Raw genomic sequence first — 14866 nt, 5'->3', positions numbered from 1 at the left:
CAGTGTGGACTAGACAAGGGAGTCACGGAGAGAGTGTTCTCTCTGGAAGGCAGACAAGGGTGGGGATGGAAAAATGGCTTGGGTGGTGGGGTCGTATTGTAGATGGCAGAAGTGTCAGAGGATGATGCGTTGTATCCGGAGGTTGGTGGGGTGGTATGTGAGAACGAGGGGGATCCTCTTGGGGCGGTTGTGGCAGGGGCAGGGTGTGAGCGATGTGTTGCGGGAAATGCGGGAGACGTGGTCAAGGGTGTTCTCGAACACTGCGGGGGGGAAAGTTGCTGTCCTCGAAGAACGTGGACATCCAGGATGTGCGGGAGTGGAATGCCTCATCCTGGGAGCAGATGCAGCGGAGGCGGAGGAATTGGGAATAGGGGATGGAAATTTTGCGGGAGGGTGGGTGGGAGGAGGTGTATTCTAGGTAGCTGTGGGAGTTGGTGGGCTTGAAATGGACATCAGTTTCTAGCTGGTTATCTGAGATGGAGACTGAGAGGTCCAGGAAGATGAGGGATGTGTTGGAGATGGCCCAGGTCAACTTGGGGTTGGGGTGGAAGGTGTTGGTGAAGTGTATGAACTGTTCAAGCTCCTCTGGGGAGCAAGAGGCAGCGCCGATACAGTCATCAGTGTAACGGAGGAAGAGGTGGTGTTTGGGGCCTGTGTAGATGTGGAAGAGGGAATGTTTCACGTAACCTACAAAGGGGCAGGCATAGCTTGGGCCCATGCGGGTACCCATGGCCACCCCCTTTGTCTGTAGGAAGTGGGAGGAATCGAAAGAGAAGTTGTTGAGGGTGAGGACGAGTTCAGCTAGGCAGATGAGGGTGTTGGTGGAGGGGGATTGGTCCAGCCTGTGGGACAGGAAGAAGCGGAGGGCCTTGGGGCCATCTGCATGAGGAATACAGGTGTATAGGGACTGGACATCCATGGTGAAAATGAGGTGTTGGGGGCCAGGGAATTGAAAGTTCTGGAGGAGGTGGAGGGTGTGGGTGGTGTTATGGACGTAGGTAGGGAGGTCCTGGACCAAAGGGGAGACAATGGAGTCCAGATAGGTGGAGATGAGTTCGGTGGGGCATGAACAGGCTGAGACACTGGGTTGGCCAGGGCAGGCGGGTTTGTGGATTTTGGGAAGGAGATAGAAATGGGCTGTGCGGGGTTGGGGAACAATGAGGTTGGAGGCTGTGGGTGGGTGGTCCCTTGAGGTGATGAGGTCCCACCAGCCTCCTTTTATTCTTTTCTGGATGGCAGCATTCTAGTAAGGCCTTTCCCTAATAGTCTTCGGGCAAGGTGATAGTGGTAAGTTTTCTTCTTCAATCAGTGAACTCCATTTGTTGGAGGTATACTAATAGTGGCTGTTGAAGGGAAGGAAGTTGAAATGAGGGTATATGATATTGCTTGTCCTCTGTACTTTTTCCAAGTAAATCTCTGGTGCTCTGTCTACTGAGAACCCAAGCCCCTTCTCCTTCAGTCTCTGAACCATTCTGTAATATCTTGATGCACGTGCAGCCTTCTGTATGAGTGGGTGCGAGAGTTATACAGATGCTTAACATCAAAAGGAAAAGGAACAACAGAAATCTGTCTGGTCCCTTGAGCCTGCTGCGTCATTGAATGCGACCATGGCTGATCCAACAGTCGTCACCTCCAATTACTGTGCTTTCTCCATAACCCTCAATTCCCCACAATGATCCCCTACTTGACTGCCAAAGCTGCAGGTTTTTGTTTCGTGCCTTCAGGCAATTTGAAATTAAGGTAATCAGCAATTGGGCCAAGAGAAAGTGCTAAATCTGGATTATGACTGCTGTGCAAAAGCAGCCATTTAGCTTCTGTTTCCATTCTTTCACTAAACAACTTACTGTAATTTTAAGACCTTCATTTCTTTTGTTACTCAGAAATCAGAGTTTTCACATCCTGTCTAAATGTCGAGGTTATTCAAATGACCAAAAGTTTTTCTTGCACAGCTCAACATAATTTAAACCAGATTAAATTTCCTGTTTAAAGTTTTCAAATGAGATGGTATTTCCTCACCTACAGGGATGATCACCTCCATAACAGCCTCCCTTCACATCATCTCACCTTATCTACAGATTGTATCATTCCTTTTTTTCCCCCCCTCACAGATCTGACCAGATGGCAAAGTGTCACAATGAACAAGGTATTGCCACTCCATGTGGCTAGCTGGATGAGCTAACAAAGTGTGTAGCTGGATGAACACAGCAGGCCAAGCAGCAGCTCAGGAGCACAAAAGATAACGTTTCAGGCCTAGACCCTTCATCAGAGGATGAGCTATTGGGTTTTGTACTGTCCATCTTTCTCCTATGTTCACAAATCACAATGTATTTTTAAAGGAAAGACAGTACTTCAGTTCTGAAGACAAGTCACTGCATTTGAAACATTAACTTTTCTCTACAGAAGCCGTCAGCCCCAGAGTTCCCCCATCCACCCCATCTAAAATATTTCCAGCATCCGCAATTCTTTGTTTTAGACCTGAAATCAGTGGATTGCCTTATAAGGAAATATTAGGCAGTCTAGGGCTATATCCTCTGTAGCTTAGAAGAGTCAGAAATGACTTAATTGAAACATTAAAGATCCTGGGAGGACTTGACAACATTGATGTGGAAAGAATGTTTCCTCTTCTAGGAGAATCTAGAACTATGGGTCACTGTTTAAAACTAAGGGTTGCTCATTTAAGACAGACAAGAACACTTTCTTTTCTCTCTGAGGAGTGAGTGTCTTTGGAATTCCCTTCCTCAACAGGCAGTGGATGCAGAATCTTTAAATATTTTTGAGAGAGGTAGATAGATTGTTGATGGCCAATTGGATGCAATATTGAGGATATGCAGGAATGTAGAGTTGAGGTTGAAATCAAATCAGACCAGATCTTATTGAATGGCAGAGCAAGCTTGAGGGGCTGAATGACCTCCTCTTCCTCTTTGTTCATATGTTCATAAATAACGGAAAATACCACAGGATTCATTTTTACAGCAGAACCTGGCCTTGTTGTATGATATGCCTACTTTGTCTGTATCTGTATTGGATAATAATTAAGTAAACTGGAACACTATTACATGAGTGGATGTTTAAAATAGCACAAAGTAAACATGGAAACTCTAGTCTGGAGCTGTTTAATCACAGTCCTGTCCAAACTTGCAGCACGGATGCTCTGTCTGTGTTACAGATATAATAATGACAAACAAAGATCATTTTACATTTCAAAAATTCCTTGACGTTGGAAAGTAACAGACACAAAATAAGTATACTTTTAAAAAAATTATTAATGTGCCAGAGTTGTGTGCCAGGAGGTATACATTTAACGTTCTCACAAATGCTGAGCCTGGCTTCACTTGCATTTTCTGCTCATTGCTGACAGTTCCTACACTGACTCTCACAAAAACAGAGCAACCTTGAACAAATCCAACCCCAACTCAATCGCTTTCAGAAAAGATGGAAAGAGAAAGGGAGGGAAAGAAACAATGAGACACATTCCTTAGAAGACTGAGGTGCTGGAATCGTTCATTAGTCCTCAGTCATTCTTCAGTCAGGAGTATAAGTTGATATCAATCACACAAGAATCACCTTTATTCACTGCAGAGGTCAAACTAACCTTTGCAGTTCCTGACACAGACTATATTATTGTACTTCTACTCTGACAGGAACAAATGACACTAGCTATGCCGGTCTCAATGATTCCCAAAAGGTGCATTTCTACAGAGAGGGATTCCATTCATGGTGAACTGAACCTAAATGGGGAAATCATATATTGGTTACAGCACAGGATGTGGCTATTCAACAAGCTGAGCCTGTGCCAGATATAGAAAATACAAGCATATCTAATATTCCCAATAAAATTAGGTCTAAGTTGAGTACTATTAATTATCCCAAAACATGATGTACAACTCAAATTGACACCAACACACAATGAATACAAACAAATCACTTAAAAAAATCACCAACTAAAGTTCTGAAACTGCAATACACCTATCGGTAACACCTGCAAGTTTTCTGCTGTGCCACTCACTATCCTGACTTGGAAATATATTGCCATTCATTCGGTGTGGCGGTGTCAAAATCCTGGAATACTCTCCCTAATAACCCTGTACATCTATCCAAACAAAGAACTGGAGCAGTTCAGCACAATCTCAAAAGCAATTCCACACAGGGAATAAACACTGATTCAGCCAATGATGCACACATCCTATTCATTTTTTAAAAAAATCCTTTAACTTCAAAAATCATCTGGTAGTGCAAGGAAACAAAATCAAAGACCGAGGCTAAGGGGTGACCTTTTCGAGGTTTATAAAATCATGAGGGGCATGGATAAAATTAATGAACAAGGTCTTTTTCCCAAGGTAGGGGAGTCCAAAACTAGAGGGCATAGGGTTAAGGTGAGAGGGGGAAAGATTTAAAAGGGACCTAAGGGGCAACTTTTTCACACAGAATGTGGTGCGTGTATGGTATGAGCTGCCAGAGGAAGTGGTGGACACTGGTACAATCACAACATTTAAAAGGCATCTGGATGGGTATATGATTAGGAAAGGTTTAACAGGAATAGGGCCAAACGCTGGTAAATGGAATTAGATTAATTTAGGCTATCTGATCAACATGGGCAAGTTGGAGCAAAGAGTCTTTTTCTGTGCTGTACATCTCTATGACTCTAAAAACATATGATCAGAAATTAGGAGATATCAGACAGAGCAAAAGAGTCTTCAAGGAGGAATGGAGAGAGAGACAGAGAGAGAGAGAGAGAGAGAGACAGGGAGTTCAGGAAGGGAACTCTCGAGCCTGGACTTGATTGTCTGGCTGCTGTCAATGAGGCAAATGGATCGGGAGGCAGGGAGGCTCCAGTCAGACTGAGAAGACAACAGAAATCCAGTTTTGCTTTTCATTATTCATTCATTTTGAGGCTATGGACATCACTAGCCTGCAAAAAGCCTTTGGTTGAGTGCAAAAATCAAGGTTGACGCTCTAGTTGCAGTATGTGCTGTCTTTTGAGAAGACATTAAGCAGAGATCTCGACTGCATGTTCAAATCCCAATGGCCACTTTTTCAACTATGAGTGAAGAATTAATTCCAATTTCCAAGCCAATGCTGAATCCTCAATTAACATGGTGTTATAGAATTTTATAGTATGAAAAAGTCCTTTTGGCTCATTGTGTTGACACTGGTCATCAAGCATCAATGTATTCTAATCCCATTTTCCAGCACTTGGCCCATCGCTGTAACGATAAAAACTGAAAGAATTGTGGATGCTGTAAATCAGGAACAAAATCAAAGTTGCTGGAAAAGCTCAGCAGGTCTGGCACCATCTGTGAAAGAAAAAACAGTTAACGTTTCAGGTCTGGTGACCCTTTCTCAGAGCTTTTCCAGCAACTTCGAAAAAAATGACCAGATCATCTGTGGAAAAAGCAAAGTTGCTGGAAAAGCTCAGCAGGTCTGGCACCATCTGTGAAAGAAAAAACAGTTAACGTTTCAGGTCTGGTGACCCTTTCTCAGAGCTTTTCCAGCAACTTTGCTTTTTCCACAGATGATCAGGTCATTTTTTTTGCAGTTTGGGGGTGGTTGCTCTGTACAAATTAGCTGCTGTGTTTTCTACATTATAACAGTAACTACACTTCAAAAACACTTAACTGACGACAAAATGTTTTGGGATAACCTGAGGCTGTGAAAGGAACTATGGCAAGTCTTTCATTCCCCCTTTCTGAACCACTGCAATGTTCTTGCAACGTCATTCAGCCGAGTGCTTGTAAGGCTGGTTAACAGTTAGTGTGGGTCTGGAAATTGTACACAGGCCCAGAGGAAGTTGTACCGAGTAAACCGTTTGGGTGCTTATATCAATCCAATAGTTCTACTGTCACTTAAAAGGTACCAGTTTCTTTTCCCCACATCTTCTTCCAAATCAAATTCACATTCCTAAAACTATTCGAGTTACATTTGGATTTGCCACTAAGCCTCTGAACAACTGGCCCACAACACATGAAAAATAAGACCATGCTCATATGCTTCAATCTGATAAACAGAACTTGGTTCTTAAAAAAAGACTTTCATCATCCACAGTAACTGCAACATCAATACAGCATTTATTTTTGATACTTTTTAACAAAACACTAATCCTAGTTCAACTGCAGTTTGAAAATATCTGCCACAACAAGAATTCAAAAATATCCTCGAATTTACAGCAGATTGAAGTCCAAGTGAGACATTTAACACATTGAGAAATGTGAATGCAAGTAGTAAAATGGACTCTATAAGGGGCAATTACATTATTAATTTAAAAATCTCATTGTTTAATGGAGCATTGAGACAACTTACTATAATTCACAACTTCAGAATAAAGCTTGTTTCAACATTGTACACATTTTCAGCTAGACTCCATTACACTTGAGGCTTTGTTATACTTTTCAACAACCCAAGAGAAAAATCAGAACCCATGGGTTGGTACAGCTCTGCTAGTAACTAGAACATTACATAATCTAGGAGTGTTGAGAAAAATGGACCCGGCATTAAGCGAAGAATCACAGCATTAAGATTTTTTATTAGAAATAGTACAGAGCACAAGCCCATTCCCCAGCTGCACAGAATGCAGATGTACATCAATCTCTTTGGGTGATAAACATACACAGAAAAGAAATCTCTCACTATAAAACCATTTCTAGTCCTTTTTAAGGTATTAAACAGAGCTAGAAGCAGCTGTTTGATTATTGTAGCTAACGTCACAAAAAGTAATGTCTACCATTTCAAAATTCTATCCCCACTTTCTCACGTATATTACACAATTAACACAGGGGGTGTCATCCTCTCCACTTTCAAGCAAAAATATCTACATTTGACAATGACTTGTCAGATTTAGACAATTTATTTCTCCACAGAACAAGTACAATTTAAAGTTCTGAATCGGTGCTACTTGTAGCATCTTCAAAAATTGCTACTGTTTCATTTCAAATTTTAAGAGTCAGAGATCTATCATTGACCACAGATGTCTCCACACTCAAGCCAAGCTCCACCTTGTTGGCCCCATGTTTCTATACTGTGATTTTGCTGGAAATCATATGAACAAGATTGTGATTTATCTAATCCCTTCCACAATCTCACATTTCCCTGGCTCTGAGTGCATCTGACGTTTTGTACACACCCACCCTCTCTTAGTGCCTTATCAAGCTTTGTACCTCAAGGCGTGATGTCTGCTCTATTTCTCCATGCTCCTATCTTTCCCACAATATAACCCAACGTAGGGTGTATATTATGTTTACGTTTTATAGAAATGAAAGACATGACATTATTATCCAAGAGAGTGGATGAAATAAGAGTCTACAGATAAACATCAACATAATATTCAGATCCTCCCTTCCAAGTTGCATATCCTAGGCCCCACACTACGAGGAAATATGACATGGCTTCAGTGTCTTGGCACCAGAATGCCAGAATATTTGAGATATGCTGTGCAGCTTCGAGCAGTCCAGTCCAGAAGGCAGGGTCAGCCTTGACACAAATGACATATCAGAGGAACAGAGCAGGATGTTTGCTAGATTTACAAAAAAGGAGAAACTGTTTGCACCAGTTTACAAAACAGTAATTTAGTTGAGTGCAAAAACAGAAATTGCTTTTGCAATTTGTTTTTCCTACAAATGCATAACTGAAGGGTCACTGAACCCAAAACATTTTTTTGGCTTTTTTTTCCACAGATGCTCCCAACCTGAGTTTTTTCAGCACTTTCTTTTTTCTTCCTGACTACCAGCATCTGCAGTTATTGGGTTTTTATTGCTTTCCCGAGCTCTGGTTGAGTGGAGATAGCTATGTGGAATAAAATGGAGCACTGTCTACGAAAATGCATCAGCAACACATATAATTTTGTCTGCAGTTACAAGCATATATTTCATTTAAAATTATATTACAACAATCCCGAAACAAAATTAGTTGGGTAGTCCAATAAAAGGTTTCACAAGGAGAGACAATTCATTTGGGGAAAATTTGCTGTCTGATAATTCTAGATCGCATGAAGCTTAGAACTTATTTACATACCTTCAAATTCTTACAAACTACAGGTTCATAGCAATTTGTCAATAATGTGGGGATAATTTTAAGTTCCACAAATTCATCATTCATAAGCTGAAAATATTTATAATACATTAATTTATTTCACTGAGTGCTGAAATGACAAAACATGCACAAAATATTTAATTCAAATGCATACATTACTCTTACAAATCCATTTATCAATGGTACCTCATTCATTTGCAACAGAAAAAATGTAAGACAAATTCTGACTTCTCCAGAAGCACTTTAGAAATGAAAGAATTTCTAAAGCATTCCCACACTAAAACTCTCACTAATCAGAATTCTTTTTACATTTCTAATTTCACCTTCAGATCCCAATAACAAACCCAGCCTCTAAAAAAAATCTTCAGAACAACTACCTTGTTCGCTGGGTCTCTACATTAACAGTGCTGTTTTTTTCTTGTATTAAATATTTTAATTATTTCCTCAAATATATGCACAGAAATACACAGCTGCAAACCACTATACTGGAAGAATCACAAGTACAACCAGGAGTTACTCCATAGTCATAGTAATACAACATGGAATCAGGCCCTTCGGTCCACCGTGAGGCAAATAAAACCTGCAATTGGTGGTAATGGACTGGTCGGAGCCATTTGCTCTGTGGTTTTGGCAGGGCTCAGTCTGTGATATTTCTGCCCAGTCTGATTACACAGTAACAGATTGAGAAAAATCTGTCAGTTGATCAGACATATTCACATCAACATTGAGGAGCAGGATATGCCGGTATCTACTGATCAGGGGCATTCAGGTCAACGTAGACCGGAGACATGGTGAATGTTATAGATAACACAAGAATCAGTCGGTGCGTGAGGATATTGTAAACATTGAAACAATTAATATTCTGATGGCTACTGTTTCCGAGGTTGTTTCCATTCAAACTGCAGCATCCGCCCACCGATTAAACTAAAACAGCTACGAACAGCCGGAACGCAGGGCCAGGGCCCGAGAGCAAGAGGCCGGGGGCCGAGGACACTCTAGACCAGCGGCAGGGAGAGGCTCTACCAGCGGCGCGGGCAACACTTGAGGGGGCGTCAGGACTCGAATCCCGGTATGCGTTCGAGAAGCGGGGAGGGCGGGGAAAGAGAGATAACGGGTGAAGCCGCCTACCTTCCTTCCTTCCGTTCGTCACCGGCTCCACTCCCGATACAGCCCGCACCCGCAGTTCGACAGCAAAACCCAGAGCGAGACTGCGAGAGGGAGGGGCGGGGCCACTCGGTGATGAGTGAGGTATGGAGGGAGGGGCGAGATCGGGACCGAGGGGGCGGAGCCAGAATGGAACCCGTTCCAGGTGAGGGACGGGGGCGGGGGAAGTCACAGAAAAGGGCGTGGTCATTAGGAAAAAGCGTGCTCAGAAGCGAGGGGCAGAGTCACCGTCACCGGGGAGGGGCGGGGCCAGGAGGTATAGGGCGTGGCAAGTGGGTGATGTAGGCAATGGGCAGGGCCTAACCGTTGTGGAGGAGCAGGTAGACGGGTTGTCCACGTGTAGTATGGGCTCGAGTCCGGTGAGTGAGTGTATCGGTCAAGGTGCGGAGCCTGGTGTGTGTACAGCGGCCGGGCTCACTGAATGGTTGCGCGAGGAGATCGGAATGTGGCAGGGACAGGGCCTGCGGTGGGGAATGGGGCGCCACCATTTGGCGGCAGGATCCAGAAACTTGGGATCCCGCATGTACAGGTCCAGTCCCAGCAATTACAAAACAGCAGGATAGACGGGCGGATTGGCCGCGGGCTATGATTGCGTTCACAGTTCACACGTAATTTGCACTTTTGCGGTCCCAAATCTGTCACATTGCAGTTTGGTTCTACAGTGAGCTCAGATTTATTAAGGTACGAAAGGAACATTCGACCCTTCGAGTCGGCAGTGGGTCTCTGAAAAATCCTCCATTCATTCCAAATGATTTCTCCTGCCGGATACTTCATAGCCCCGCTAGGTTACATAATTCTCATGTGACCCTTCATCTAAAGACGACCACGTTGATCCTGTGGGTGTTTCTTTCAGCTGGGTAGATAGAGGTGGCTGCTACCTTGGTTTTTCTCTCCGCACCTGGCGTAGATGGTACAGACGTGCCAATGTTGGACTCAGGTGGATAACGTCAGAAATCACACAATAGGAGGCTCGAGTCAAACAGATTTATTTGAAAACACAAGATTTTAAAGCATAGCCCCTTCATCACGTAAAGTGAGAAAGACACACAGAACACCGAATTTATAAGCAAAGGGCCAAAGTATCACACCACTGAGGAGGATGTAGTTTAAAAAACTTGATTATGTTTTTAAATCTTTAAGTGGTTAGAAAGCTTTGATTGATTATATGTAAAATAAATTCGCAAATTTCTGTCGAGTCACTGCCCTGTGAAAAGATTAGGTGTGAGTTCTTGTTTAGAAACGGTTTGGGTTTTGCTCTGCAGCCAGTGATTTTCTTTTTAAAGCAGGAATTTATAAAACACCACCTTGACTGATTGTTCAAAAAGCACACGATTTACAGACAAAATAGCATATATCTGCAAATACAAATTCACACCATAGATTTAAATGTTGGGGAGGGGGGAAGAAGAGTGCTTTTGTGTGTCTGTGTGTGGGGGGGTGGGGGGGAGAGAGAGAAGGGAGAAGAACAGGGAAAGAGAGACTGTCTTGTAGGCACACACTGAGTGTGAGCGAGAGAGCGAGCGAGAGAATGTAGTAATACAGCATGAACCCAACAGCCTGGTTGAGGCCATCCTCATTAGGACCACACTTGGGTATCAGCCTCTGGGATTCATAACAAGAGTTGTGAGCAAAGTCCACTTTGGGGGACGTTTACCCAAAGATCTGAGGCCAAATGTCCTCGGCCGGTGAAGTGTTCCTAAGTCTGGGGATTTTATGAAAAAAAAAAATCATCGACCTCATTAGCCAACTCTAAGACTCTAGGACTAAAGGGCGTCTGGGCCCAGAGACTTGTCAGCGCACAGCTCTGTCAGTTTATTTATGTCTGCTTCCCTTGTGATTATAGTTTTGCTAAGTTCCTCTCTCCCATCTACCACCTGATTTATAGCATTTCTAGAGTAATTCAGTCACTTCAAACCTTCAAACAATGGTTTAAAAAAAAACAAAAAAAAAATCCAAAAACGTTCATCATTATACAATCAAAGGTACCTCCACTCTTCTCTACAATCACCTTTCATCCTCTTACACAATTCTGTCCTCTAACCTAATGGCCAGAACAGTCAGTTCCAATCTGTATTGAGACATGAGATTCATTTTAAAGTAAGAATGGCTTTAGAATAATTTTATTTCTTCAGCCTGAAAGATGTGGATCTAACCAGCTCTGACTTTTCACTACCTCATGAATCTACCTTTAATGCACTACATGACCACCAGACATCAGATCCTGTATGAGTCAATGTTTTCATCAGCTGACTTATTTTCAGTTCTCCCTCCTGCCAAACTTCCAAAACTGATGAGAGGAGGTGCCTGCTCAGTGGGAAGACAATTTTTTTTTCTTAAACAGATGTTAAAGTGACAAAATCTAAGTTTGACGTGATGTCAAAAGTTGTGACAAATGTACATAAAACTGTTATGGAGTGAGGGACGTGATCTCAAAAAATGAAAGAACACCACTGATGGAACAGCGGCTAGTATTGAGGGGAAAGGGTTAAAGCCTATTGTTGGAATTTAATCCAAATGACCATTTATGTCTGCTTTCAGAAAGCCATTGGCAACATTCCAAACTGGTTGATTCTGAGTCATCACGTCATCTCTTGTGGTAGGCAGAACTTCAAACTAAACAACAAAAGCAACTAAGTAACTAAGTCCCACTTCCTACAGACTGAGGGGGTGGCCATGGGCACCTGCATGGGCCCCAGCTATGCCTGCCTCTTTGTAGGTTACGTGGAACAGTCCCTCTTCCGCACCTACACAGGCCCCAAACCCCACACCCCACCTCTTCCTCTGTTACATTGATGACTGTATTGGCACTGCCTCTTGCTCCCTAGAGGAGCTCGAACAGTTCATCCACTTTACCAACACCTTCCACCCCAACTTTCAGTTCACCTGGGCCATCTCCAGCACATCCCCCACCTTCCTGGACCTCTCAGTCTCCATCTCAGGCAACCAGCTTGTAACTGATGTCCATTTCAAGCCCACTGACTCCCACAGCTACCTAGAATACACCTCCTCCCACCCACCCTCCTGCAAAAATTCCATCCCCTATTCCCAATTCCTCCGCCGTATCTGCTCCCATGATGAGGCATTCCACTCCCGCACATCCCAGATGTCCAAGTTCTTCAAGGACCGCAGCTGCCCCCCCTGCCCCCGTGGTCGAGAACGCCCTTGAACGCGTCTCCCGCGACACATCCCTCACACCCCGCCCCCACCACAACTACCCAAAGAGGATCACCCTCGTTCTCACACACCACCCCACCAACCTCCGGATACAACGCATCATCCTCCGACACTTCCGCCATCTACAATCCGACCCCACCACCCAAGACATTCTTCCATCCCCACCCCTGCCTGCTTTCCGGAGAGACCACTCTCTCCGTGACTCCCTTGTTTGCTCCACACTACCCTCCAACCCCACCACACCCGGCACCTTCCCCTGCAACCGCAGGAAATGCTATACTTTCCCCCACACCTCCTCCCTCAACCCTATCCCAGGCCCCAAGATGACTATCCACATTAAGCAGAGGTTCACCTGCACATCTGCCAATGTGGTATACTACATCCATTGTACCCGGTGTGGCTTCCTCTACATTGGGGAAACCAAGCGGAGGCTTGGGGACCGCTTTGCAGAACATCTCTGCTTGGTTCGCAATAAACAACTGCACCTCCCAGGCGCAAACCATTTCCACCCCCCCTCCCATTCTTTAGATGACATGTTCATCATGGGCCTCCTGCAGTGCCACAATGATGCCACCCGAAGGTTGCAGGAACAGCAACTCATATTCCGCTTGGGAACCCTGCAGCCCAATGGTATCAATGTGGACTTCACCAGCTTCAAAATCTCCCCTTCCCCCACCGCATCCCAAAACCAGCCCAGTTCGTCCCCTCCCACCACTGCACCACACAACCAGCCCAGCTCTTCCCCTCCACCCAGTGCATCCCAAAACCAGTCCAACCTGTCTCTGCCTCCCTAACCTGTTCTTCCTCTGACCCATCCCTTCCTCCCACCCCAAGCCGCACCCTCCTCTCCTGCCTACTAACCTCATCCCACCTCCTTGACCTGTCCGTCTTCCCTGGACTGACCTATCCCCTCCCTACCTATACTCTCCTCTCCACCTATCTTCTTTTCTCTCCATCTTCGGTCCGCCTCCCCCTCTCTCCCCTTTTATTCCAGAAGCCTCTCCCCATCCCCCTCTCTGATGAAGGGTCTAAGCCCGAAACGTCAGCTTTTGTGCTCTTGAGATGCTGCTGGGTCTGCTGTGTTCATCCAGCCTCACATTTTGTTGTCTAAGTTTAAAGTAACATTTTTAGAGAAAGTAAATGAGCAAGGAAATTCTCACTACCACCTTCTCTAGGGCAATTAGGATTGAACAATAACCGCTGACAAGCCAACGATGCCACATGCTATAAATGAATTAAAAAGGCCAACTTTGTGTACAGCTTGAAAGCTGCAAACTTCAGCATGCAAAAACTGGTGTTAATAAGTTTGGGGAAAAAAACCCATAATTTCAGTTACATCTTGGCCAATTGGTGTTTTTCTTCAGAAAATTGAAGAGGTGAATATTTTCAAAAATGTTTCATTCTGTGCTGGCAATGCTTTAAAGTAAATAAACAAAGTGTGTACTGCTTTTCGTGATCACCTGATGTCTTAAAATGTTTTATAGGCAATGAGGTACTTCTGAAGTGTAAAGTAGTATTGTTGCAACGTGGGAAACACAGCAGCAAATTTCATGCACAGCAAGATTTCACAAAAGGAATGTAGAGGAAAAAATACACAGGTAATAATTAGTGGGTTAGAGTTAGGGTGTGATTATGTTATGGGCCAGACCAAATCCCTTCTAATATATCAAGGAGATGTCCTTGACCCTAATCCTATTTAAAGGTAAGTGTAAGGTGCTGTGTTCCAGATATAATTTGATTGTTTTACTTAAAGGTGGGTAGTGCAAACATACTTGATTCATACCCTGTAGTTAAAATACAAAGAAGAATTGGAATAACAATGCTATTGGAAACTAAGCAAATGATAGATTTAACTAGTAAACAGCAACTGTTCTAATATGGTAACATCCCATAGTAACACCCTTGGCATCAGCCATGTCAGTAAAACAGATTGTCTCACATGCGATTCTGGCAGCAGGAAGAGAACCCAAGCTTTTAGCTGCAACAGAGAACATATTTTGGCAGAGAGGGAGGGGGAGATTCCACAGCCAACTACAAAAGTCCAACTACTGAAAGCCGAATGAAAACCCTGGTTCTGAGGCAGCCTGACTTCACCCATTCATGCTGCTTGTACTGTTCCAACTTTTAAAAAATCCCAAGGCCTCACGTGCTATTTAATGGTGTGGAACAGATCGATTGACATCTCTGTCTGAACAACACTTCACAAAAAAAAACACACGTCTTCAGGCATAGGTGTCATCACAATGAAGATTAGGTGTGGGGTTAGTGGGGTGCTAATTGGGGGATAGTTGGTTTATTATTCTTCTTCAATATAGTGTCACGGGACTGTAGTTTAATGTCTCTGCCGACGGCGGCACCTCCAACAGTATAGCATTTCCTCCGTACTGCACTGGAGTATCAGTGCGCAGTTGCACGCTCAAGCCCTGGGAAGGCACTTGAATCTGGAATCTTACGACTCCAAGGTTAGAGCAACCAAGTATATCACAACCAAAAAGTGGAAACTATA

At 43.9% G+C, this 14866-nt stretch overlaps 1 protein-coding gene across 5 annotated transcripts in view; it reads right to left on the bottom strand.

Annotated features, from left to right (window-relative positions):
* b3gnt2b (UDP-GlcNAc:betaGal beta-1,3-N-acetylglucosaminyltransferase 2b) overlaps positions 1-9250 on the bottom strand; it is a 32433-nt gene extending 23183 nt beyond the window's left edge. For 4 of the 5 annotated variants that reach the window (XM_048536672.2, XM_048536671.2, XM_048536670.2 and 1 more), the window contains exon 1: positions 9151-9250. The gene's annotated coding sequence lies outside the window, so the exon portion shown is untranslated. The remainder of the gene's footprint in view (positions 1-9150) is intronic. The other variant, XM_048536674.2, reaches the window with a different exon arrangement.
* Positions 9251-14866: the final 5616 nt, after the last annotated feature.

Source organism: Stegostoma tigrinum, chromosome 9 (genome assembly GCF_030684315.1).
Source record: "Stegostoma tigrinum isolate sSteTig4 chromosome 9, sSteTig4.hap1, whole genome shotgun sequence".
Lineage (NCBI taxonomy): Eukaryota > Metazoa > Chordata > Chondrichthyes > Orectolobiformes > Stegostomatidae > Stegostoma > Stegostoma tigrinum.
The sequence above is the reverse complement of the archived record's forward strand: the minus strand, read 5'-3'. Positions and strand labels throughout refer to the sequence as shown.